This window comes from Astyanax mexicanus, chromosome 15 (assembly GCF_023375975.1).
Source record: "Astyanax mexicanus isolate ESR-SI-001 chromosome 15, AstMex3_surface, whole genome shotgun sequence".
NCBI lineage: Eukaryota > Metazoa > Chordata > Actinopteri > Characiformes > Acestrorhamphidae > Astyanax > Astyanax mexicanus.
In genome coordinates, this window is record NC_064422.1 from 19,024,457 (window position 1) to 19,048,756 (window position 24,300).

The following is a 24,300-nucleotide window of genomic DNA, read 5'->3' on the forward strand; positions in this document are numbered from 1 at the left end:
TGTGCCTAGAAAACACCAAGGAGCATTTTCTGGAGTACACACTGGAGTAAAAACAAAGGATCAGGGCCCAGTTTGCCCTAATATCCTAAGATGATTAATAATCATCTTAGTGCTAACAACCTTTTGAAAAACCCACTCCAGAACTGGTCTGGACTGAAAGGGGCCCATACCTAATAATTAAAATATGTTGAGATCATAGTATCAGATATTAACTGTCAATGTGAATGAGAATGTTTGAATGAATGAATGATTGAAAAACTAAGCAGGTTGGTTAAAGCAGAAGTCCTTAAGATGTTTTAATGGGAAGTATATATAGATGCTTCTGCTACCATGCCAGCAAAGCCACATACATTAATTTTGAAATAAGGGTACCTGGTACTTTTGCTGGTTAACTTAGCAACCATAGTATTGCTAATTGTGCTGATACAAGAATTACTGCGAACATTGAGACTGACCTTCTTTATTGCAAATATTCTCCAATTTTTCCACCAATTTAGCTAGGCCAATTGTCCCACCCATACAGCTTCTACTCCCCCCCCAATGACTAGTGCTGCCACAACACAAAGAGGGTGAAAACTAGCACATGCCTCCTCCAACACATGTGAATCAGACACTACCTCTTTTTTAAACTGCTGCTGATAGCAGTTGCATTGCTGAGTAGCATCACAGTGCGCTCGGAGGAAAGCACAGCGACTCAGTTCTGATACATCAGCTCACAGATGCCCTGTGCTGATCAACATCATCTTTGGAAAGATGAGGGGAAATGAGCGTCATCTACCCACCCTGAAAGAGCAAGGCCAATTGTTCTCTCTCAGGACTCTGGCAGCTGATGGCAAGCTGCATGTCCAGAATTCAAACCAGCAATCTCCTGATCATAATGGCAGTATTTTAGACCATGGGACCACTCAGTGACCAACTGACCTTCACATCTTAATGTATTTTTTTTTCTTTACTTAGTTGAGTAGTTCAACTATACACTATATATCAACCAACATCTACCTCTTCACAACTGAAGCTCTCAAACACATTCAGAGGACAAGAAATGCAAGTAATGAACACTTGACAAGTTCAGCACAGCTGTTAACTGAAAGCTGATCATTCCAAGTGACTCTACCTCATAAAGCTGACAAATAAATTCCAGTCAAGACACAGTGCAAAGCTGTCATCTAAACAAAAGGTGCCTACTTTGAAAAATCTAAAATCTAAAAAATATTTTGGTTTTTATCTAAATCTAAAAAAATATTTTTTTTATTAAATAAGTTTTTATGTTTTTCTTCATAGTTTGGATGACTTTAGTATTAATCTGCATTGTATTTTTTTTTATAATAATGAAAGAAACACTGAAGTTGAAGAGTGTCTTAACTTTCCACAGGTTCTGTACATACAGCTCTGAAAAAAAATGATTGGCTTCTATGATTTTACCAAATTGAAAACATCTAGAATATAATTAAAAGAAAGATGGCTGATCACAAGCCATCAAACCAAGCTGAACTGCTTGATTTTATGCACCAGGAGTGGCATAAAGTTGTCCAAAAGCAGTGTGTAAGACTGGTGGAGGAGAACATGCCAAGATGCATGAAAACTATGATTAAAAAAACAGGGTTATTCCTCCAAATATTGATTTCTGAACTCTTAAAACTTGAATGAACATGAATTTGTATTCTTTGGATTATTTGAGGTCTGAAAGCTCTGCTTATTTTTGCAAATAAATGCTCTAAATGACAATATTTTTAATTTGAAATTTGGGAGAAATATTGTTTGTAGTTTATAGAATAAAACAATAGTGTTCATTTTACTCAAATATATGACTAGAAATAGCAAAATCAGAGAAACTGATTCAGAAACTTAAGTGGTCTCTTATTATTATTTTTTTTCAGAGCTGTATGTGAGTAAATCAACAGGTAATAATTAAGCCTGATCATTAAGGTGATCACTCTGGACAACAGACAATATATCAACATATACCCATGACTGATGGGTTTGGATAGTAAATGTGTTGAGGACATTTTGAGCCCTGGTTTTCATCAGCACTGCACAGAAATCTGAGTCGGTAGGTTTCTCTGTATTAAAAACATCTCATATCAAATTCCCTCTGAGTGAATTTGTTTACATCTCATTAACATCAATGATTTATGCACAAATTATGAGACGTCAGGTATCAGGAAAGAAGGATGTGTGCCTACTTATTCTATAAACATCTGCAAAATATAACTGCTCACTATATAGCTGTAAATTTCAGCTCATAACATCACACTGAATCTGAATAATCTCCTTCTAAACACACACACACACACACACACAGTTTCCTTCCAGCTACTCCAGCTACTTTCAGAAGAGCTGAGGAACAGCAGCCAGCTGAGCCCAGCAGTGCAGAAGTACATGAGCTATAGCTGCCTGTGAAACCGCAACCGGAGCTGTCTTTCCGCCACAGAGACCCCCAGTGTCCTGTTCAGAGTTCAGACTCCTGGATCTCCGTCAACCTGGTCAGACCAGTCCAACTCGGAAGACCTTGACAAGCTTAGCCAGATGTTTTAAACCTGGCGAGGAACTGAAATCTGCAGGTGCTCTTCAAGGTCTTCATCATAGCTACAGATCTGGATGCTGGAAGTGACCGCTGCAGGCTGCTCAATCTCTAAAAGAGAGGCTGATGGTGATATGGTCCACACTTTACTTTGTGACCTTCAGGCAAGGCTGGACAATAGATATGGGCAAAATTTGTATTGCAATAAATACATATTTTTTGCATATAATAAAAATCTGATATTGTTATTAATAATATTTAACAGACAACAGAAATCCTGCCAAGAACACTTCCAATAGATATTCTCATTTTCTACAAACCTCTGAAAGATCATTTTTGCTAAATCATGTAATGTATGGCTTCAACTAATGATTACTTTGGTAGTCAACTAATCTGACGATTAGTATTTCGATTAGTTTTCTCGATTAGTTGATTAGTCAACACCGATTTCTGCCATGCCTTCAATCACTCTGCCTCCTGTGGGTTTGGCTTCTGTTCCAATGAACATTTTACCTCACCTGCTCACATCTGCACACATGAGAAGTGCCAGTGAATTGAGCAATGAAACTTAGATACAGATTATTATTTTCTTAATGATTTGCCTAGATAAATAAAGGTAAAACAAACAAACAATAAAAAAGAATAGTGAAATTGAAATCGACAATTAAATTTTTATAGTCTGCAATTTTTTACAATCCTCACTGTCAATTACTAAAAATCATGTCACTATTATTAAAATAAGGCTGGGAGGTTAATCAAATTAATTACTGTTTTAATGCGATTTTCAAAATTTGATCATCGAGACTGTACATCTCTACATGTAGAAGCTGAAAAAGAGGGAATCTTAATAGATAGATTTTAGAAACCTTTAAAGATCTCTTTAATGTGACAGTGATTTTATTTTTACATATTATACATTTTACCTTAACTGAAAAGGTTAAAATAAATAAATAAATAAATAAATAAAAATTTTGACATTAAATGTAAAGCAAACATTATCTTGCACATCTCTTTTTATAGTTTTGAAGAATATCGAGATTAATTATTTTACAATATCGTCCAGACCTATGTTGAAGTATTTTCTGTTACAATATACAGCTCTGTAAAAAAATGAAAGAATGTTGTTTTATTCTAGAAAACTACAAACATTTCTCCCAAACTCCAAATAAAAAAAAAAGATTGTCATTTAGAGCATTTATTTGCAGAAAATGACAAATGGCTGAAATATGGCTTTCAGATCTCAAATAATGTGAAGAAAACAAGTATTTAGTCTAACAACCCTGGTTTTTAATCACAGTTTTATGCATCTTGGCATGTTCTCCTCCACCAGTCTCACACACTGCTTTTGGATAACTTTATGCCACTCCTGGTGCAAAATTCAAGCAGTTCAGCTTGGTTTAATGGCTTGTGATCATCCATCTTTCTCTTGATTATATTTCAGAGGTTTTCAATTTGGTAAAATCAAAGAAACTCATCATTTTTAAGTGGTATATTTTTTTCCAGAGCTGTATATTGATACTGAATTTTTGTCCAGCTCTAGTCCAGACCTTCATTCGCTGCATTATTTTTGTCTTAAAGGTGATGCGACACACGTCGCGCTAAAATCAGACCTGCCAAAAAAGGAAATAACCTGGCGGTTCTCGCGCAGACAAGCAGAATTCCCACGAAACCGAGTTAGAATGCGGTTTCGTCGTTATAGTTAAGTTATAGATACAGAAATCGCTGTCAACGCTAAAAACAAAACAAAAAACAAGCCGCTACAAACGCGCAGCTTATATTGCGTCGCTGAAAGTGCATGGTGATAACAGCCAGCTAAATAAGTTGTTGACCCGCGTGAAGCTCGCGCTACATCTAGGATGTGAAGATCAAACGGGTTTATGAATCTCTGCCGCGGTCACGCGCGTTAATTCGGTTTGATGTTTCTGTCAGAAATCGTAACTGTGAACGCTACTCTCAAAACTCACGCAGTGAGACCAGTTCCGAATAGAAAACCACAGACAGACTTCATCATCATCATCATCATCATCTCCATCATCAGCATCATCAGCATCATCTTCATCATCACCTTATTTCTTTTATTTTTTATGCGCCAGAAACTGGAATAAATAATAAACGCATCCCAGCGTTATACCTATAAAACTAAAAGAACTGAAGAAGCTAAAAAGAAAAAGTTTAGAGACATACCCCAACACTGAGCATGCGCTCCGTCCGAGGCGCGCGCGGGACTCTTCTCCGCTGTGTTGTTTTTTATAATCTGTATCGGCTGATCCGCGTGCGTTACGGGTCCGAGTCCGTCTCGCGCATCACTCCTCGCTCGCGCTGGATGTGTCAGAGTCAGGGAAGCTCGAGCGCTTTGGATTTTTTTCCCCCATGTGTATTTTGACAAGTCCCGCCTCACTGCACCCTGAATGGCCGCCGCGGCCGCTCGTTTTGCACTGCGATTGGCTGGCATCGGTGCAAAAAAAAAGTATGCAAATAGTTGCACGGCTTCGCGCTACGATTGGTCGACGCGATTCCGCTTCGTCAGATTGGATTGGACGGACTGCTTGCGAGCACGAGCTCCTAACCAATCGTAGCGACAGAGGTCTCTTGAAAACGAACGGGGTGGCTGGGGGGGTTAACGCAAGGGTGAAACGAAGGAGGTTCGGCCTCTGATTGGCTGCTGTTGCTGAGCTGCAGAATGAGAGAGAAAGAGAGGGCAGGAGGTAAAGAGAGAGAAGGTAATGAAAACAGAAGCTTACTGTTTATGAGCGCGTGCTCATGTTGTAATAGAAATGTAATATTACTCTAGAGCAGATATAATCACACACACCTGCAGATCATCACACCTGACAGCAGCAGGAGGAAACAGCAGCAGGAGAATGGACAGAGTTATTCATCTCAAACTGCTATCACCTGGAGTGTCATCCATCCAAGTCAACATTTCTGCATCATTAGATCATTAGCATAATATACAACAAAAATCCACTGTGTTAAAATCACAGTGTAAACATGTTTAGAATAGTCTAATGAGCTCAGTGTTAAAACATCCACAGAGTTCAATTTCGAACAAACTCTGCAGCCACTTTTATCCAAAAGTTATCCAAAAGCAGTGTGTAAGACTGGTGGAAGAGAACATGCCAAGATCCATGAAAACTGTGAAATTTCTGAACTCTTAAAACTTTATGAGTATGAACTTTTCTTTGCATTATTTGAGCACTAAGGGACAATATTGTTATATGGGGATTATGTGGGAGAAATGTCTGTAGTTTATAGGATACAACCACAATGCTCATTTTACTCAAATATATGCCCATAAATAGCAAAATCTGAGAAACTGGTCTCTTAATTTTCCAGAGCAATAGTTATGTATTATAATATGTGTTTGTTGATAAATGGGAGCATCATTCACCTTCTTCGTGTTGGGTTGGAAGTTAGATAAGGGTGTTCACGAGAGGACTAATGTATAATATGAGTACAACTTTTTTTTATCAGCCTTACTTAGGATGGATCTCAGGATAAATATGTAATACAGAGACTCTAGGAGGTGTAACCAGTTGTAAGTTAGTGAAAGTTTCACAAAATAATATGCATAAGTGTAAATTAAAATCAACACTGCTTATCGTTAAAAAATTAACCCTTATAAGAGTTATTTTGCCTGTAAAGTAAAAATTGAACACTGGTGATAGAAACATTATTATTATAGTGTTGAATTAACTAGATCTAAAATATTAATTCATGTAACCATGGGTTAAATATGCAGGACACTGTCATGTGAACAATTTCTTTTTTTGGAATTGACACATACTACAGTACAAGATGGGGGAAAAAAGTAGTCCAAAGAAAAAGAGCAGAAAAGGTGAAAATCCACAATAGTTATTTTATCTAACAATGAAACATCACAAGACAATACACAAAAAATGGAGACTTATCAGTCTGAAAAAGGTTATAAAGCCATTTCTAAGGTTTTGGGTCTCAAGCAAACCAGAGTGAGAGCCATTAGCTCAAATGGCAAAAACGCGGAACAGTGATGAGCCTTCCCAGGAGTGGCTGGCCGACCAAAATTACCCCAAGAGCCCAGCAATGACTCATCCAAGAGGTCACAAAAGACCCCACAACAACATCTCAATTAATGATGGCTTCACCATCAGAAAGAGACTGGGCAAATATGGTCTGCATGGCAGAGTGCCAAGATGAAAATCACAGCTGAGCAAAAAGAACATTATGGATTGCCAGAAAACATCTAGCCATTTTTGTTTTTGACTAATATTTAAATGTTTGATGATCTGAAACATTTAAGAGTACCAAACATGCAAAGACATAAGAAATCATGAGACTTATTCACACACTGCAATTTTCCACTTTTTTTTTAATTAGAAGCAAGAATACAATTCATTTAAAGCACAAGAATTAAACACTAAAATATACAAGAATTTAAAAGGTAATTTTGGGTCTGCCCAGCGTCTTTTGCCTGAATTGCATCAGCAATGAATTTACAATGAATGGTGGCCAGTCACCAATTCATGCATTCTCTGTTTTTTTCAGGGCAAAGGATTAACATATTTGGGAACTTCATTTTTGGTAAATGTGTTCTGGAGTATTGAAGTGCAGTTCGGGCAGTGGAAGATGTTGTGAGTCATGAACACAAATACACAAAACACACAAAAATGCTTATTGAGATCAGATTCAGTTTGTATTACTCTTGATTGTTGATCTGATTAGATCACCATGGCCAGACTCAAAAAGCTTCCTAAAGCTTTTAGAAATAACTTTGTAGAAAAAGTCTGAGAAATCAGAAATCAGAACAATTAGAAATCATAATTCCACTCTCTAGACCAGGGGTGTCCAAACTACGTCCCGTGGGCCATTTGCGGCCAGTTTCCTTTTTTGGAGCAGGCCGCAAGGTATTTTAGAAATAGAATGAAAGTTGGCCCACTGTTAAGCAGGTTTTTATAATGTGAGATTCAAAGTTTGAACGCTAGGTGTCAGAAACGGGCCAAAAAGTCTAAAAGCGGCGAGAGTGAAGTTGTAGCGCAGAAAAAACAGGCCAAAGAGTCTAAAAGCAGAGAGGGTGCGCAGTTGTAGCACAGAAAAACGGGCCAAAGAGTGCAAAAGCTGAGAGAGTGCGCAGTTGTAGCACAGAAAAAAGGGCCAAAGTGTTTAAAGGCGGAGAGAGTGCTCAGTTGTGGCGCAGAATAACTGGCCAAAGAGTCTAAAAGCGGAGAGGGTGCTCAGTTGTAGCGCAGAATAACTGGCCAAAGAGTCTAAAAGCGGAGAGGGTGCTCAGTTGTAGCGCAGAATAACTGGCCAAAGAGTCTAAAAGCGGAGAGGGTGCGCAGTTATAGCACAGAAAAACGGGCCAAAGAGTCTAAAAACGGAGAGAGTGCGCAGTTGTAGCGCAGAATAACTGGCCAAAGAGTCTAAAAGCGGAGAGGGTGCACAGTTATAGCACAGAAAAACGGGCCAAAGAGTTTGAAAGCGGAGAGGGTGCTCAATTGTAGCGCAGAAAAACGGGCCAAAGTCTAAAGTTGCCGTAATTAAGGAGTTTAATATTAAGAGAAATCATGAAATGAAACATCTATTTGAAAAATCTTAGTTTACACAACACTGTCAAAGATAGATAAAGATAGTGAGTCAAGTAAAATGGTGTGTACATAAAAATAATCAGGAAAATGTATTATTTAAAGTGGTATAATTCATTATTTGTTTTATTACAGTCTGTGGCCCGTGACTTCAAATATATTTCTCCTTCTGGCCCCCCAAAAAAACAGTTTGAACCCCCCGGATTCCATCCATGCATATGCTGCCTGCATAAAGCACTGATTTTCTTTTTTTACAGACATCTCACTGCTCCCACAACCCTCGGGAGTGTCTCGCATATTAATAGCAGCTCATATACAATCTCCCGGAAATCAGGCCATTGTTTTGTGACTAAGCAAGACAGAGCTACGCAGGGATAGATTTAGCAAAAGTCTGACAAAGAGAGTATTCTGTATGGTCTGTCTTTGTGCTCGGAAGACGTATTAGTGTTCTCCATGGGCAGAATTTACACTCAAGGTCTCTCCTCACAGTGTATCAGTTTAGCTCAACCAGAACAACTCTGGAGACAGGTGTTACTGCTTTGCAGTTGCCAATCAGCATGAAGTCTTACCTTGCAGTAGCGAATATGGCAGCAGCAGGAACCCCGCTGTCTTCACCCACTCAGTGCTACAAGCTATAGGCTCAGCTCAGTCAGTCTGGAGTGTTTTTACAGTTTCTGAAATGTATATATGCAGGACCAATCCGCCTTTTAGTGAAAAGAAAATAAAGTTTTTACCCCATTAACTGGATAATACCGCTCTCTACAGTTCATCTTTCAGTCCAATCAGAGAGAAACAGAGTTAGTTAGCTCACAAGCTAACAGCAGCAGGAGTCACGAATCTATTTATCTCACAAGTTAACAGCCGCAGGAGTCAAAATGCTTATTTCTTCACTTTCACTTTCCTCCCCCGCGATTACCTATGAACTTACGCAAGGACATGATTGGTCGGTGATGATGATTGGTCGGTGACTAATGTGTAGTGTTCCCAGTCCCCCGAGTATGACACGAAACGAAGATAACTGCTTAATCTGACAGTGAACATTGTGAGGGACAAAAAAGTTGTGTAGTCTGAGCTTGGCATTAGACACCCTATGACGTTACCTAAGTTACCTAGTCTGATGTTGAAATGTTTAACTGCAAAATTATGTTCAAATGGGGTCATAGTTAGACATTCAAACAGCGGACCTATAGTTTACACATCTTATAGAAGTCCACAATTGGTCTTATTGGACTGATGGATGCAATATAGACATGATCTGCATGTCCAACAGACATCTAATGAGTAGTGGGGATATTTCCAGCCAATCCAGCCAACAAAACGTTAGCCCTTGTTGCTCTTTTAAAATTTCTGTATTCTGAACATGGAGGCAGGCAGCAGCCTGTAAAGCAGGGAGGCATTACACAGTGCTTTGTGTAAATATGGGATCGATAGGCAGCTTAAACCATCATATGATACAGCTCTTACAGTCGCCAGTGGACGTGCAGTGATCGCCAGCTCAGGACTGTAAATTTGCTGCTGAAATTTTAATCCTGCCATGACCCACATTAAAGGTCACGCTGCCCTGTGATGCATATTACACTGGACCGCTGAGTGTGCTGAACGCTCTCTTTACATGGGACTTTTCTAATATCATTTCTGAGCAGCTGAGTGGGTGAAAAAGAGCGACACATGCTTGAAATGCAAAGGGGATTCTATATTTGGATGCAGAGAGCATACTCCTAGACCCCACGACCATCTGCAATAACGCTTACACATCCAGGTCCAAAAATCCTGAGCCACACTACAGAAAGTACCACAGGATGTGCTATGATTGTGATTTCTTTCTTCAGACCAGTTTGCAAAATGTAAACCTGCAGTGGTTTTTGCCTTGGAACTCTACTATAGATACCATTTTCCAAGTATCTTTCTTATTATTGAATCATGAACAGTGACCTTAAGTGAAGCAAGTGAGGCCTGTAGTTGTTTAGATGTTGTTCTGGGTTCTTTTGTGACCTTCTGGATGAGTTGTCCATGCCCTTTTGGAATAATTTTGGTAGACCGGTCACTCCTGGAAAGGTACACTCATGTTTTTGGAGAGTACAAGGAATTCTATATTTAAATGATGAGAACATCTTTCTAGACTTTACAATCTTCTACACTAAAGCTCACACATTCAGGTCCAAAAATCCTGAGCCAGACTACAGAAAGTACCACAGGATGTGCTGTGATTATGATTTCTTGCTTCAGACAAGTTCACAAAAACGACAGTGTGTGAATGTCTCTCCGAGGAAGACTATAAATCATTACAGAGCACTCATGGTGGATAGGAGCGGAACTACGGGTGAGGAAAGAGTCACTTCCATCTCTCACCCATAACCTGACATTGGACACGCTTCCACCTCGACGCTCGAGCGCTCTCCAATAGGTGTTCGAGGGGAGATATGTGTGAGGTGAGATGTTCTGCATGTTGTGCTGCAGCTCTGACCGCGGAAATGTTTTCCACAGTCCGCCCACCCGTGGAGAAATCGCAGAAGGCGCGGTAATAAAAATGTATCCTTCCACTTTCATCACAACATGCTTCCCTGGCTCATTAGCAAACACATTTACGGAGCGCTGAAGGTGCTGAGATGATTTGCATATTCTCCCGTGTGCCCCCTGCAGAGATAAGCTTCAAGATCTGCTGTACCTGGAGAGAACAGTTCTCCTGCTAGCCAAACAAAGCAAAGGAACGCAAGCTAGCATGTTAGCAGAGCTAATGATGAAAGTTAGAAAGTAGGCCTGAGTATGTGTGGGGAATTTTTGGGTTTTTATGTATCTTAGTGTGTGTATATATATATGTTTTGGGAAATTAAAAAAATCTATTTTCAGTTGAAATTGCTACTAGGTGCGAGTGTGTGAGTGAATGTGTCTGTCTGTCTGTGTCTGTCTGCCCTGCAATAGACTGGCGGCCTGTCCAGGGTGTATCCTGCCTTCTGCCCGATGCTGGCTGGCATTTTAATCTCGGTGTCTTCATGAGGTAAAGCCACTCGCTGAAGTACAGAGTTATACAGGAGTTTCAGTTTAGTTCTCCAGCACCGAGGCTGGAGCAATATTAGCTTAAACTGTGCTAAGCGCTAGCTTTTTTGCCGTTCCGAGGGGAGTATTATTAACCTGTAGCCTGCTGCTAACCACTGCTAGCACTGCTGGAGCAGCATTAGCATTACCTGCTAAGCGCTAGCTCTTTTGCCATTCAGAGAGGAGTATTATTAGCCTGTAGCCTGCTGATAACCCTGTCATTAGCATTAACCGCTAAATGCTCTAAGCGCTAGCTCAGATATACTCAGAGGTGAGTACATTAGACTGTAATCTGCGCGTTTACCATGTTAAAACAAGCTGTGTGGGATGAACCATTAGCTAATATCAGTCTGGCTTACCGGAACACTCAGGGTTCCTCAGTGTAGTGCTGACGGGTGTATTAGCCGCTAACTACGCCTAGCCTTAGTGGAAATCTGGAAATCTAAGCTCACTGGAAATAAATAGAAGCGCTTTACTCTGTTTTCAGGAGACAAACCTGTGTAGATTAATATCCAGTGGTGAGACCTGCTGAATTAGAAGGAAAACATGGTAAACCCCCTGTTCTTTACTAGTGTCGCATAATGTGCCTTATAATCTGATGTGTCTTGTGTATGAAAATAGACCAGAAAATAGATGTTTATTGATAGTGCGCCTTATAATCCAGTGCTAAAAATATGGTAAATGCTAAATTTAACATTTTAAGTGCAAAAGCACATGTGAAAAAAATCTGCTATCAATTAATAATCTTGATAAATCACTGCAGGTTGTGAAATGGAACAATACACATAACATACACCAGTTTAAACAGCACATTAATTGCAAGCTCAGGTTATTAAGGCTCCTGGTGAACATACTTCTGCTGTGAGAAGAGGTTCAGACTGCAGAATGTTCTACCAATTTGAACCTTTTTTTAAAAGTGTGAATAAAGGCAGGAATAACCTCCCACAGATAAAGAGTAGCTTCATGCTGAGTGTTTGGCTTCTTTCAACAGACTTAACATTTCTAATAACCAACGCAGAGGGTCTTAGCATGGATTACAGGAGAGATGTGACTCTCATGATAAGTCTATATTAATGGATGAAGGGAAAGAGCGGGTAAATATGGCCGCATAGCATCTAGACCCTGTCATGCTGGGTCAGAAGCCAATTAAGACTGAGAAAGTAAAGGAGACTACTGCTGCCTCCATGTTAATAATCCTGTCCTGCCAATTTATCTGCTGAAGCCTGCGGACAAGCGCTCGTTGGGGAAGTGCGACTGTGACTGAGACGTTCTGGTTTCAGAAATGGAGGGAAAGCATTCATTTTGGGTTCATTCCCCAGATCCATCTGGTTCACAAATTAAACTTTAATATTATTTTAAAGACTAACCAACAAAATAAACACATTGAACTGATACTACACTGTAGCTAATCTAATTAGTTGACCTAACTAAACGTGCAAACTAAATGCCTTTAAAACAAGACGTATAACATGTATTGTATATTGTATTGTATGAGTCAAAATGCATAAGTTTATTGACTTGTTTTTGCAGTAGCCAAGCCCAAAAACTTGTACATGTAGCCAGTGATGGCATAGTTACTCTAAAAAAGTAATCTGATTACTGATTACCCCATTAAAAAAGTACATTAATGGATTGCTTGATTTTTAAAGTTACTTTTAGGATACTTTTAAATTACTTTTAGGTTACTGGGCAAGGAGCAAGGAAAGGAAGAAAAATATGTGTATGTGCCGAAGGTGTATATCTAATGATGGTCACAGGTGAAATCAATATTCCAGTGAACTGCTTTCTGGAAGTGCTGTGTGCAGTGTCAGGTGATCATGTGCGTGTGTGATGACAGAGTGAGGTGCATTCTGGGTATCGAAGTCTGGAGATTGCAGGTAGAGCTGAGTGCAGGGGAGATAGGAGTGTCTTCGGCACCAGGCGTTAAAAAATTTCAAGGCAATAAACCTTTTTTTTGTCTTACTAGTCTTGACAGCTATTACATTTCAGGTGTGGGTTTATGTAGAAAAATATTCAGTGCCTTACACATTCCTTTGCACAAATGAATCTCTACTCTGACCAGGACCCCATGTCTTACATTTTTCTACTGTAAATGGATGAAAAATTCCTCTGCATAAAAAAACTATTTATTTACAGTATGTTTTGTGGGCCATATTGAATATACATGACAGCTGTGAAAAAGGAGCATTCAGTGGAAATGAATATAAAGTTAGACAAAGTTTTAGACATGCAAATGATAGGAAAATGATAGAGAAAACACTCAATGGATATCCAACAGTGAGCATCCAACAGACCCAAAGGGAGAACTGCTAGAAAGAAAAATAAATTGTATTAGTATTGGGGTGGCAAGGTACGGTGGCTGAGAAAGCCCAACACACTGTAAATTGAAAAGAGCTACAAAAGCACAAAACACATCTATCAAAATGACAAGACAGGTGCTGCAAATAGAGAAACGCACTGCAAATACAGAAATGCGTTGGGCTTTCTTCGCCACCATAGCAAGGCCTTGGAACTGACATGAAAATAATTTCCAAAACTAATTAAAATTGATTCTGGTTTTACCAAATACTGGTGTTCTATCCTGCAGACCAGAGCACTGGGTGTTTCGGAAGGAGGACATGTCAAATGTCGTTCCTGTTGCCTGAAAACGTGCAAGTAACTAGGTTTACATAGGATCTCCGGTGGATTTTGTGTTTTACAGAGACTCTAAGACTAGGTCAGTGGCTGAACTGCACATAACAGGGCATCATTACACATGTTGTGAAGTAACATATGACTTTGCAAAGATTGTTGCTAGTGTAAAAATGTCTGTCCGTCTCGCTGCCTGGCAGTGCTGTTTTCGATATGCGATATTTGCATGTATGAATATTCATGAGCAAGAGCTGAAGTCCTATCATTTCTTCCCACCCACTCCTCCGCCGGATTAAAGCAGCATTACACAGAATCACCGGAGCACTTTTTTCACAAAAAAACAGCTCACATAGCATTCATTTAAACCAGAGACCACAAGTAGACATTTTAAAAGGAATTTTAAAAAAATGATGGAATCAGAGCTTTAAGGCTAATTAAGGGGTTAGGTAGGGTTAAAAAAATTACATCTGTCATCATGACCAAACATGCACATATTAAGCAAATTTAACAACTCTGGCCTTGGTCTTGGTTTGTTTATGCGTTCGACACCATGGTTCAAAAAGCTTTTTTTTTTTACTAATCAAACTCACAAACATATCTTAAAAGTCCAGACACACAGTCAGAGTGTCCTCTCTGCAATTTCATTTCCAAGTAAGAAAAATAAGATATATTTTCTGCCTTTTTGACACATGGACACGAACAAACCCTTAGGCTAGTTAGTTAGTATAAACGCACCCTTAGGCTCCCTGCTCCAGAGCACGCCATCCTGTTCTACTGAACTACCTGTGGGGAATTTACTAATTAGAAGAGTAATGGACAAAATATAGTAAAATATAGCAATTAATGAGTTACGCAAGACTAATAGTGGGAAGGGCCTTATTTTGTGGCATGGATTCCACAAAATGTTGAAAACATTACATTGTGCAAGAGCCCTGGTCTTTCATGCTCCAGTGTTTTTTTTGGATTCGAAACTCATTACTGAGAAGGCCACTGAAGAGAAGTGTGGTGATGTTCGTGCACCTGGTTCAAGAAGACTTCTGGTTTGTGTCATGGTGAACTTGACCATGCTGATGGTAGCGGTCAGCGAATAGTAAACTGTGTTCATGAAGGGATGCACAGGGTCAGCAACACTACACAAACAGGGTGGGGTGTAGCCATCAAGAAATTCAATGATTGATTGATATTAATGGTCTGATGTTCACCAAGAAAACTTTTCCCACACCATTACATCACCTCCACCAAGACAGGTTGGGTTCATGTGGATTCATTCTATTGGTTCTAAATTCTGACCCTACAACATACTGTGATCCTCAGCACAAATTGATATCTATCAGACCAGGCTACATTTCTTAAGTCTTTAACTACCCACTGCAGCCTCAGCTTTCTGTTCTTGGCTGACAGAACTGTTACCAATCATGGTTCTTCTGCTGTTGTAGCTCATCCTTCTTGTGGTTGGAGGTATTGTTGATTCTGAGGTGATTTTATGCTTATGAATTAACACAATTGTACAGAGTGGTTAACAAAGTTACTGTAGCCTTTCTGTCAGCTCCAACCTGGCTAATTATTGTCCATCGACCTCTCTTAACAACAAGGCAGTTCTGTCTGCAAACCCCTTTAAAAAGCAGAAAAGCAGAATTCTAAATATTTATACACCTGAGATGTACATATATGTGTGTATTCTAGTAGGATATGGTAAATTTAACGGCAATATGAGCAGACTCGCCTAATTTAGAGACCTTCATAACATCCTTTAGCTAAAGGTGCATCTCAAAAAATTTTAATATCATTAAAACTTTACTTCAATTCAGTAATTCAGTTCAAAATATGAAACTCATATTTTATACAGATGTATTAAACACAGAGTGATCTATTTTAAGCGTTTATTTATTTTATTGTTGATGATTATGGCTTACAGCCAATGAAAATCCAAATATCAGTGTCTCAGAATATTAGAATATTATATAAGACCAATTGGTACTTTTGGCAGTGTGAGCAGAGAGCCAAGTCCTGCTGGAAAATTAAATCTCAATGACTGATTTGGAGAGCCATGTCATCTGCTGGTGTTGGTCCACTGTGTTTTATATCAAGTCCAAAATGCAGTGTTTTCCCAGAAAATCTTACTGTACTTCATGTTTCCCTCTGCTGACAACTTTTTTTGGAGATGCAGATTTCATTTTCCAGCAGGATTTTGTACACTGCCCACATTTCCAAGAGAACCAATTGGTCTTATATAATATGATTTTGGGGATTTTCATTGGCTGAAAGCCATAATCATCAACAATAAAAAAATAAACGCTTAAAATAGATCATTCTGTGTGTAATTCATCTATATAATGTATGAGTTTCACATTTTGAACTGAATTACTGATATTCTAATTATTTGACATGCACCTGTAGCATTGTTACTAAACAGGAGGAAGAAGATTCTGTAAGGTGGGGCCTTCGGTGAAACTTTAGGCAAAATCTAATCTCTCAAAGATGATTCCGGATGTTTCATTTTCTCTTTTGTTGGCTTTTGTCTCCCTCGAGAACAGCGCATCTTCTCTCAGCTCGCTTTCAGACGCTTATCCACGAACAGCCACAGCACTTGTGAGAGAGTAGAATGGCTACAGGAAGATAAAAGAGCCTTTGTGTTAGCCATTTCCTACCTTAATGTATGCCAGCGAGTAATCGCTTCCCTTTTTCCTCCATAAAATCACACTATCACGCTCTTTCTTTTTATTCTATCAACTCTTCAGAGTACGGCGGAGATCACAAGAGGCTTTTGTGGTGGTTTCATCTTTCACTTACCCGCTACAGTGAGAAACCAGCTTGTCATGAACGGTCAAGTATTTCTTTAAGACTACTTCATATCTTCCTTCTAATCTCCTTAACCTTAATGGAGTGCTCAGTTTGAACATTCATGAAAAGCACTTCAGAATACGGGTGCCAGAGCTGAAGAGCACATGGGCAAAAGTGTGTTACATAGCTAAAAGCATTGCTGACAGCTATCTATACATTCAAATGGAGATCTTTGAGTTGAATCAACTAACTATAACTGAGTTTAGTCGGTCCCCATAGGCAGCTTCTTATCTATCGGCCTTTGAGTGTTTGTCCCCTTGAGGATTTCTTATTTTTTATATGTTTGTCACTCTTAAATGTGTCAGATTATCAAACTAAGTCAAATATCAGTCAAAGACAACACAAGTAAATACAAAATGCAGTTTTCGTGAAGGGTTTTATTATTAAGGGAGGAAATTACCTACATGTCTCTGTGTAAAAAAGTGTTTGCCCCTAAACCTAATTACTGGTTGTGCCACCCTTAGCAGCAACAACTGCAATCAAGCATTTTTGGTAACTTGTAATGAGTACTTCTCAGTGCTGTAGAGGAATTTTGGCTCCATTGGAGGGTTTTCCAGCCTAAACCACCTTTTTAAGGCCATGCCGCAGCATCTCAATAGGATTCAGGTCAGGACTTTGACTAGGCCCCTACAAAGCCATTCAGAGGTGGATTTGCTGGTGTGTTTTGGATCATTGTCCTGCTGTAGAACCCAAAATCGTTTCAGCTTGAGGTCACGAACAGATGGCCGGACATTCTCCTTTGGGACTTTTTGGTAGCAGCGGAATTCATGGTTTCATTTATCAAAGCAAGTCTTCCAGGTCCTGAAGCAGCCAAACAGACCCAGACCATCACACTACCACCACCATGTTTTACTGTTGGAATAATGTTCTTTTTCTGAAATGAGGTGTTACTTTTATGGCAGATGTACTGGGACACACACCTTCCAAAACGTTCAACTTTTGTCTCGTCAGTCCTCAAAGTATTTTCCTAAAAGTCTTGGGGATCATCAAGATGTTTTCTGGCACAATTGAACTGAACATTAAAAGTTATTTCTGCTCAGCAGTGGTTTTCGTCTTTGCCCTCTGCTATGCAGGTAATTTTTTCCCCAGTCTCTTTCTTATGGTGGAGTCATGAATGCTGACTTTAACTGAGGCAAGTGAGGTCTGCAGTTCTTTGGATGTTGTTGTGGGGTCTTTTGTGACCTCTTGGATGAGTCGTCACTGCACTCTTAAGGTAATTGTGGTCGGCCGGTCACTCCTGGAAAGGTTCACCACTGTTCCGTGTTTTCGCCATTTTTGAATAATGTCTTTCACTGTGGTTTGTGCTTTACAACCATTTCCAAACTGATAGATCTCAACTACTTTTTCAAATTTGTTTCTGAATTTTGCTCTACTTTGTTTTGTCAGGCAGGTCCTATTTAAGTGATTTTTTTTATAAATATCTATTTAACTCACTTTTAATATCTAACTTTTTTTTCATGTGGATTGTCGTAACTACTTTTTAATTATGTTAATTTCTCCGCAGAAGAAATGACCCTGAAGGTCATGTTCAGCTGGATCTTTTGCTGTTTCAGACTAAATGAAGATTTTCTACTCTTTAAAGTTTTGAAAAGAGTGTGGAGGCCTTGAAACAGCCTCGGAGCATGTGACCCAGAGTGCAGAAGCATTAAAGGTGCCCTGTCTGTCTGACTGGCGTCAGCCTGGTCTCCCGGTACCACACTCTCTATAAAGACTCTCTAGAGGAGCTTTTATAGAACAACAGAGATAATGAAGTCACGCTCAGTCCGGTGAAAAAAATGAATAGAGTGCTGAAAATGACTGAAAATTAGCCAACAATTTCAGCATTTTTGTTTTTCTTTTGTGAAAGGGGGAGTTTAACATCTCTGTACCATTATACACTGTTAGATAAGTTTTGACACAGTTTTTACACAGCAAAAAACGTTGAATATTTGGTGAAATACACCAAAATAAACACAAAGCAGGATAAATAAACAGACAGGGTAACTGGGATGAACACAGAATACACTAAGACTGAAAACAAAGAAAGACCTAAAACCTAACAGACGTGAACACACAAGAACTAACAAGCTAACACTGAAAACAAAGGGGCTAGATATACACGGAAGGAGAAAGGAAACAGGAAATACCTGGGGACAAGTAACAAGGGGGTGGTATAAATAAACACAGGTGAAAACTTTAAGGCAGAGACATGGAAGGAACACACAGGGCCACATGCAGGGGAAAGGTAAATAAACAAACAAGAGGGCAAAACATACAGGATGAGTCGTTGCTGAGGAACGCCTGCTCAACGTCCTGTAATTGGTCCGAAAGTTCGAACCTTCCAGAAAAGCGCTTTCACACTGCAGGCGAACCGGACCATGGTTCAGAAGATCTAGACCGAGACCACCTCTCTTGGTCGGACTAACTTTCACAGGTGTAAAAGCACCCTTAGTTATTTTGAAACTGGATTTTCTCAGATCAAAAGTAAAACCAAAAAGGCTTGAGATATTTCACTTCATGTGAAATGGATATTACATCATTTATAACACACTTTTTTTGAAAGTAACCATTTCTCCCGTCTTTGTGTTTAGAAATGTCTTTCTCCACTAGCGTGTGCCATATTTTCTTACCGCTCATGTGAGCTGTTATCTGTTCTCCTCCACGCTGTCTGATCATGCCATTTCTCTCGTTGATAGTGTTATTGATCTGTCTAGCATTTCATTCCCTCTCCTGTACTTTTTCCCCAACCAAACTCTGCATAGGCACATTCTTCATCTGTTCACATTAGACAGTACAGTGCAGCGCTCACTTACTGAGCCACGGAGAAAACGCACAGAGAGCCATTACTCACATGCGCTCAGATACAGCAGCTATAGAGCTCCTCAGAATCAGAGGAAGAAAGAGGGACAGTGAAGAGTAATAGAGAGAGAAAGAGAGTAATATAATACAGGAAATTGACAAATCCTGCACCTAACAGCTGGGGTTATGCATAGGGCTCAGCCAGGATCTACTACTCACTCAACTAACAATAATAGCAAAACCACCACAATCTGATACTGGCTCGACAAGAATCCAGAAGCACAGCCTAACACTATGTTCATGGTCCATTGCCTCAACTGCCAAGTAACAGACCTACCAAAAAATAACCTATGAACACACAGAATCCCTCCTTAATCTAAGCTCACTTCCTTTAACTATGGCAACAACACACTTACCTAAGCTATATAAGAGATATTGAAAGAAAAGTTTTTAAAGGGGAGATAAAACACATCCTATAGAGAGAGTAATCAGTCGTGTCGCACAGGCACAGGCTGGGATGCAATTGTTGGGAGGGTTTTTTGTAAACCAAATTCTGTTACAGATTACTGATTAGCTTCCAAATAGTGTATAAAATGATATGAAACCAATCTGTGTGTCTATATCACATATCAAACCCATATCCTTATCAAACAATCCACTGTCTACTCCAGTGGGTTTCAACCTGTTGGCCGCAGCGGACCAGAGGAAAATAATTTTTTTCTATTTTGCAAAATAAAAGTTATTTTAAATATATTAATACTTCAGGACTTCGAGTGGTCCAGCAGGCTAAGCGCTGCCACTATGATCAGGAAATCGCCAGGTCAGACAGCTTGCCATCGGCTACTGGAGCCCTGAGAGAGCACAATTGGCCTTGCTCTCTCGTCGCATCACTCCAAATGGTGATGTGGATCAGCACAAGGCTGCATCTGTGAGCTAATGTATCAGAACCGTGTCGCTGTGCTTTCCTCCGAGCGCGCTGTGATGCTACTCTGCAATGCTGCATCTGCAGCAGTTGAAAAAGAGGTTATGACTGATTTCACATGTATCAGAGGAGGTATGTGCTAGTCTTCACCTTCCTGGTGTTGGGGCATCACTAGTGATAGAGGGAGTCCTTATGAGTGGGTTGAGAAACTGACCTTGTAAATTGGGGAGAAAATGGGGAAAAAATGAAAAAAATAAAGAAATAAAATATATATATATATTAATAGTTCAGCAAATGTAATTTATGATGTAAAGGTAGTTAATAAGATGAAAACACAGTTTATTTGCAAAATAAAAGATGTTTAAGTCGAGCTAGCTGGTTTGACGTAGTACAGTCACAGGCAGATATAAGTAGTAAATTAACATGCTATTTATGTTATTAATAAGCAAATAAACATATCATTTATCATTAAAATTTTGGCAATCTAATGCTAATGCTAATATTTCTTAAACATAACTCTTAAAAACTGAAATACATCCAGCAGTATGTGTAGGGAAAATATTTGTAGTTCAAGCAGTTAAAGTAACGCTGTGGTTTTTGTTCTTAATAAAGCGCCACAAAGATAATGCTCATTGTTTGTTTGTTCCAACAAGATCCAAATAGCTGGAGCATCTCATGGTGACAGTATGAGAATGAGATTACTCATTCCGGCTGTTAAATAATTTGTGTGAATTTAATTATAACTTTTTTGTATTTTTTGGTTTCTTTTTGGTTCATTTAGAAATGATAGTTATCCAAAAAAGTATTGTTTGGGTATTGGTTTCAAATTCAAAGTATTGTATTGGTATCAAAAAAAAATAAATAGTACCCAGCTCTAGTTATGCTGTATTTGGTTTTTAATTGCAAAAATTATTTAAAAAAAAAATATTTCAGGGGGCCGTGGAAAATTTTGTGGTGTGCTTGCAAAAGGTTGGGAACCCCTGGTCTACTCTATTACATACACCATTAATGATGAAACAAAATTCCCACAACGGAAACTTTATAGAGAAAGAAAAAAAAATACATTTACAGTTATATAAGAGAGTTTCCCGTATTCCTCACCAGGACTATCTTCCCTTGGGTTTATCACTTACTGTGCAGTGAAAAAGTATTTGCCCCTTTTAGATTTCATTTGTTTTTGCATTTGTCATACTTACATTTTTCAGATTCTCAAACAAACTTTAATATCTGACAAATATAACCTGAGTAAATAGAAAAAAAGCACTTTTATAAATGATGATTTCATTTATTGAGACAAAAAACTATCCAAACCAATCTAGACCTTTGTTTCTGAGTTCATGTTCACTACTAATCACAACCAGGCCTGATTACTGACAGACCTGTAGAATCAATAAATCACTTAAACAGAACCCACCTGACAACATAAAACAGATAAATAAATAAAATATATTTAATAAATAAAATATCCTTTAAAAAATGTTTTTTTAATATTTACTCTTTTATATTTTATGTTTACTAAATTACCAACACGCCAGAAATTTCCCTAAACATTTATTCCTTTTCTCCTTTCACGCACGGCATGAAAATAGACTGTTGAGGGGTGCAAGATAGCAAAGAGCATTGTGACGTGCCTTGCACAAGGTGTACAATAGGGACCCAAATGAGAGATAGTTGACCTCTTTTTGATCTCTCCCACAAGTCTGCATTTTAATCTAATGCTGGGTTTTGATGGACCACCAGAATCTCACTCTAACACTTTTTGAATTAAAAGGGTCTTTTCAGTTAATTATGTTAAAATAAAAAAAATTAAAACAAACATCAGAATAAAAAATAATGCCATTAAACGTGGCTTTACATTTTTGCTGTTTGAAGCTCCACGGTTGATCAACTATAATTTAAAATCTGATGTTTGTCTGGAAGGATCCCTTTAATGTATGATAAATGGCTTTCACCTACATTCTCTGAAGCGAGGAGACCACCTGCTCCAGACGCTGCCGGATAAGTCGGGGGAGTTTTGTGGAATCTGGGTTACATGAGATGGATGCTGCAACAGAAGAATCTTGAACTGGCCATCTGCATGGCAACCCACCACACTGATCTCCACTGCCCCACCGGCACACTACCAGGTGCCATCTGAAAGAAACATGCCAACACCAACAGAATCACATTCTGACTGCAACAGATGCCCACAGTTTTTCTGGCAGTGTTTTCATAAGCAATGTTTTATGTGGCATTAGAATCAATAAAATCAATTATAATAACTTATTAAAAGACTTTTGAGTTACTACGTTACTTAAAGACTAGTTTTAATGTTTTTTGGAGTTTATTTATCTCAAAATGTTCGTATTAAAAAAAAAAACAGTGACGGATAGAGTGTAATTACACGAGATAATACATATCCCTTTCTTATCCCTGCATTAATTACAGTGGACATTATGTTCCTTCTTCTGTTTTGTAATGTTCTGCGGCCCATAACACTGATTGAGATCTGTTGTCCATCACAATAGACATTTTTTTAAACCAATGAAAATGTTTACCAGCCAATAAAATCGTAGCTTGGCCAACTGCACTGGAAAACAACAGCTGTAGTATAGTAGGCATGGCAGCACTCTACACAATCTGATTGGTTGATTGAGGAGCCTGATAGCCGGAAGGGTAACCAGCCTAGTAAGATAAGGTAAGCTAATGCTAAGCTAAAGCAAGCTACACTACCCTAACCACAGTCCTGCAGGCACAGCTAGCCTGCCAGCTAGCTAACAAACACCACCCAGCTAACAGGCAGAAATCCTCGCAAACGTGCAGCTTTCACATGAAGACGACTCCATTCCAATCTGTTGACTTAATCCTTTAGTTGGAATACAGAAAAAGGGTTTATTTGTAATTAAAAGTAATTCCACAAATGTTCTAAGACACTATAGGGTGGGCTTTAATTCATATAAGAAAATGTGTCCCCCCCAATGTCAAACCTGCTCCTATGCCCTTAGTTCTTAGCACAAATTTGTTTCTTAAATTCCAGTGGTCTAAAGTGCTGCCAAATTCTGGTTCAAATCCTGGTCATGCAGCTTGACATCAGCTGCCAGAGCCCTGAGAAAGCACAATTGGCCTTGTTCTCTCTGAGTGGGTAGATGGCACGCTTTCCCCTTATCACTCCAAAGGGTGATGTCGATGAGCACAAGACCTCTGTGAGCTGATCTATCAGAACCGAGTCGCTGCGCTTTCCTACAACTCGGCCATGCTCTATCAGCAGCAGCTGGAAAAGAGGCGGTGTCTGAATTCGCATGTGTCGGAGGAGGCATGTGCTAGTCTTGTGGCATCACCTGTGATAGAGAATATAGAGCTGAGTGGGTGGGACAATTGGACTATCTAAATTGGGAGGAAAATGGGGAAAACCTTAAAGAAATAAATTTCGAAAAAAATATATAAAAATTCTTAAGAAGATATTGGTGAATAAGGCTTTACCATAATGTTTAGTGTTGCAAAGAAGAATAGGAGCATAAAATGCTCCAAGTTGTACTAAACAGGTGATTGTTTGAAAATGTTTAAAAACAAATATTGTACTTTGGTCAAAAGCAACAAATCATTGTATTTATTGTGTTTTTTAAACTGATAGTAAATCAGTAGGATTTAAGCTTGATATATGCAGGAGGCGTGTGCGGGGAAGTGATGCTGGTTTTAAGCTAAAACTTTCAGCTGTAATACTCCTTTATGTGTAAAGAGGGACTCGTCTTCCACACTGGATCTGTTCTCCTCAGTAAACTCTGTACCAGCATGTCGGCCATTAATTTTTATCTCTGCAAATATTACACAAACATTAAACCCAAATCCAAGCAAATTAGCTGCACTTTAAAGCCCCACTGACTGTGCTATTTGTTATGCTTAGACTGGAAATGTAATTACCTGCTTCAAAGACTGACAGAAGTGGCAGGCCATGTGAAAAGGTTCTATTTTCTGTTAAATATACAGTCAGGCCCATCAGTATTTGGGCAGTGACATAGTTTTCAGAACTATTTTGT

The 24,300-nt window shown here is 39.0% G+C and overlaps 1 protein-coding gene across 2 annotated transcripts in view; it reads right to left on the reverse strand.

Moving 5' to 3' along the window:
- LOC103041335 (cadherin-10) overlaps positions 1 to 24,300 on the reverse strand; it is a 170,585-nt gene that overhangs the window by 135,353 nt on the left and 10,932 nt on the right. Inside the window, exon 3 of one of the 2 annotated variants that reach the window (XM_049464732.1) lies at positions 22,244 to 22,420. The gene's annotated coding sequence lies outside the window, so the exon portion shown is untranslated. Of the gene's footprint in view, positions 1 to 4,705; positions 4,870 to 22,243; positions 22,421 to 24,300 lie in introns of those variants that run through there. The other variant, XM_049464733.1, reaches the window with a different exon arrangement.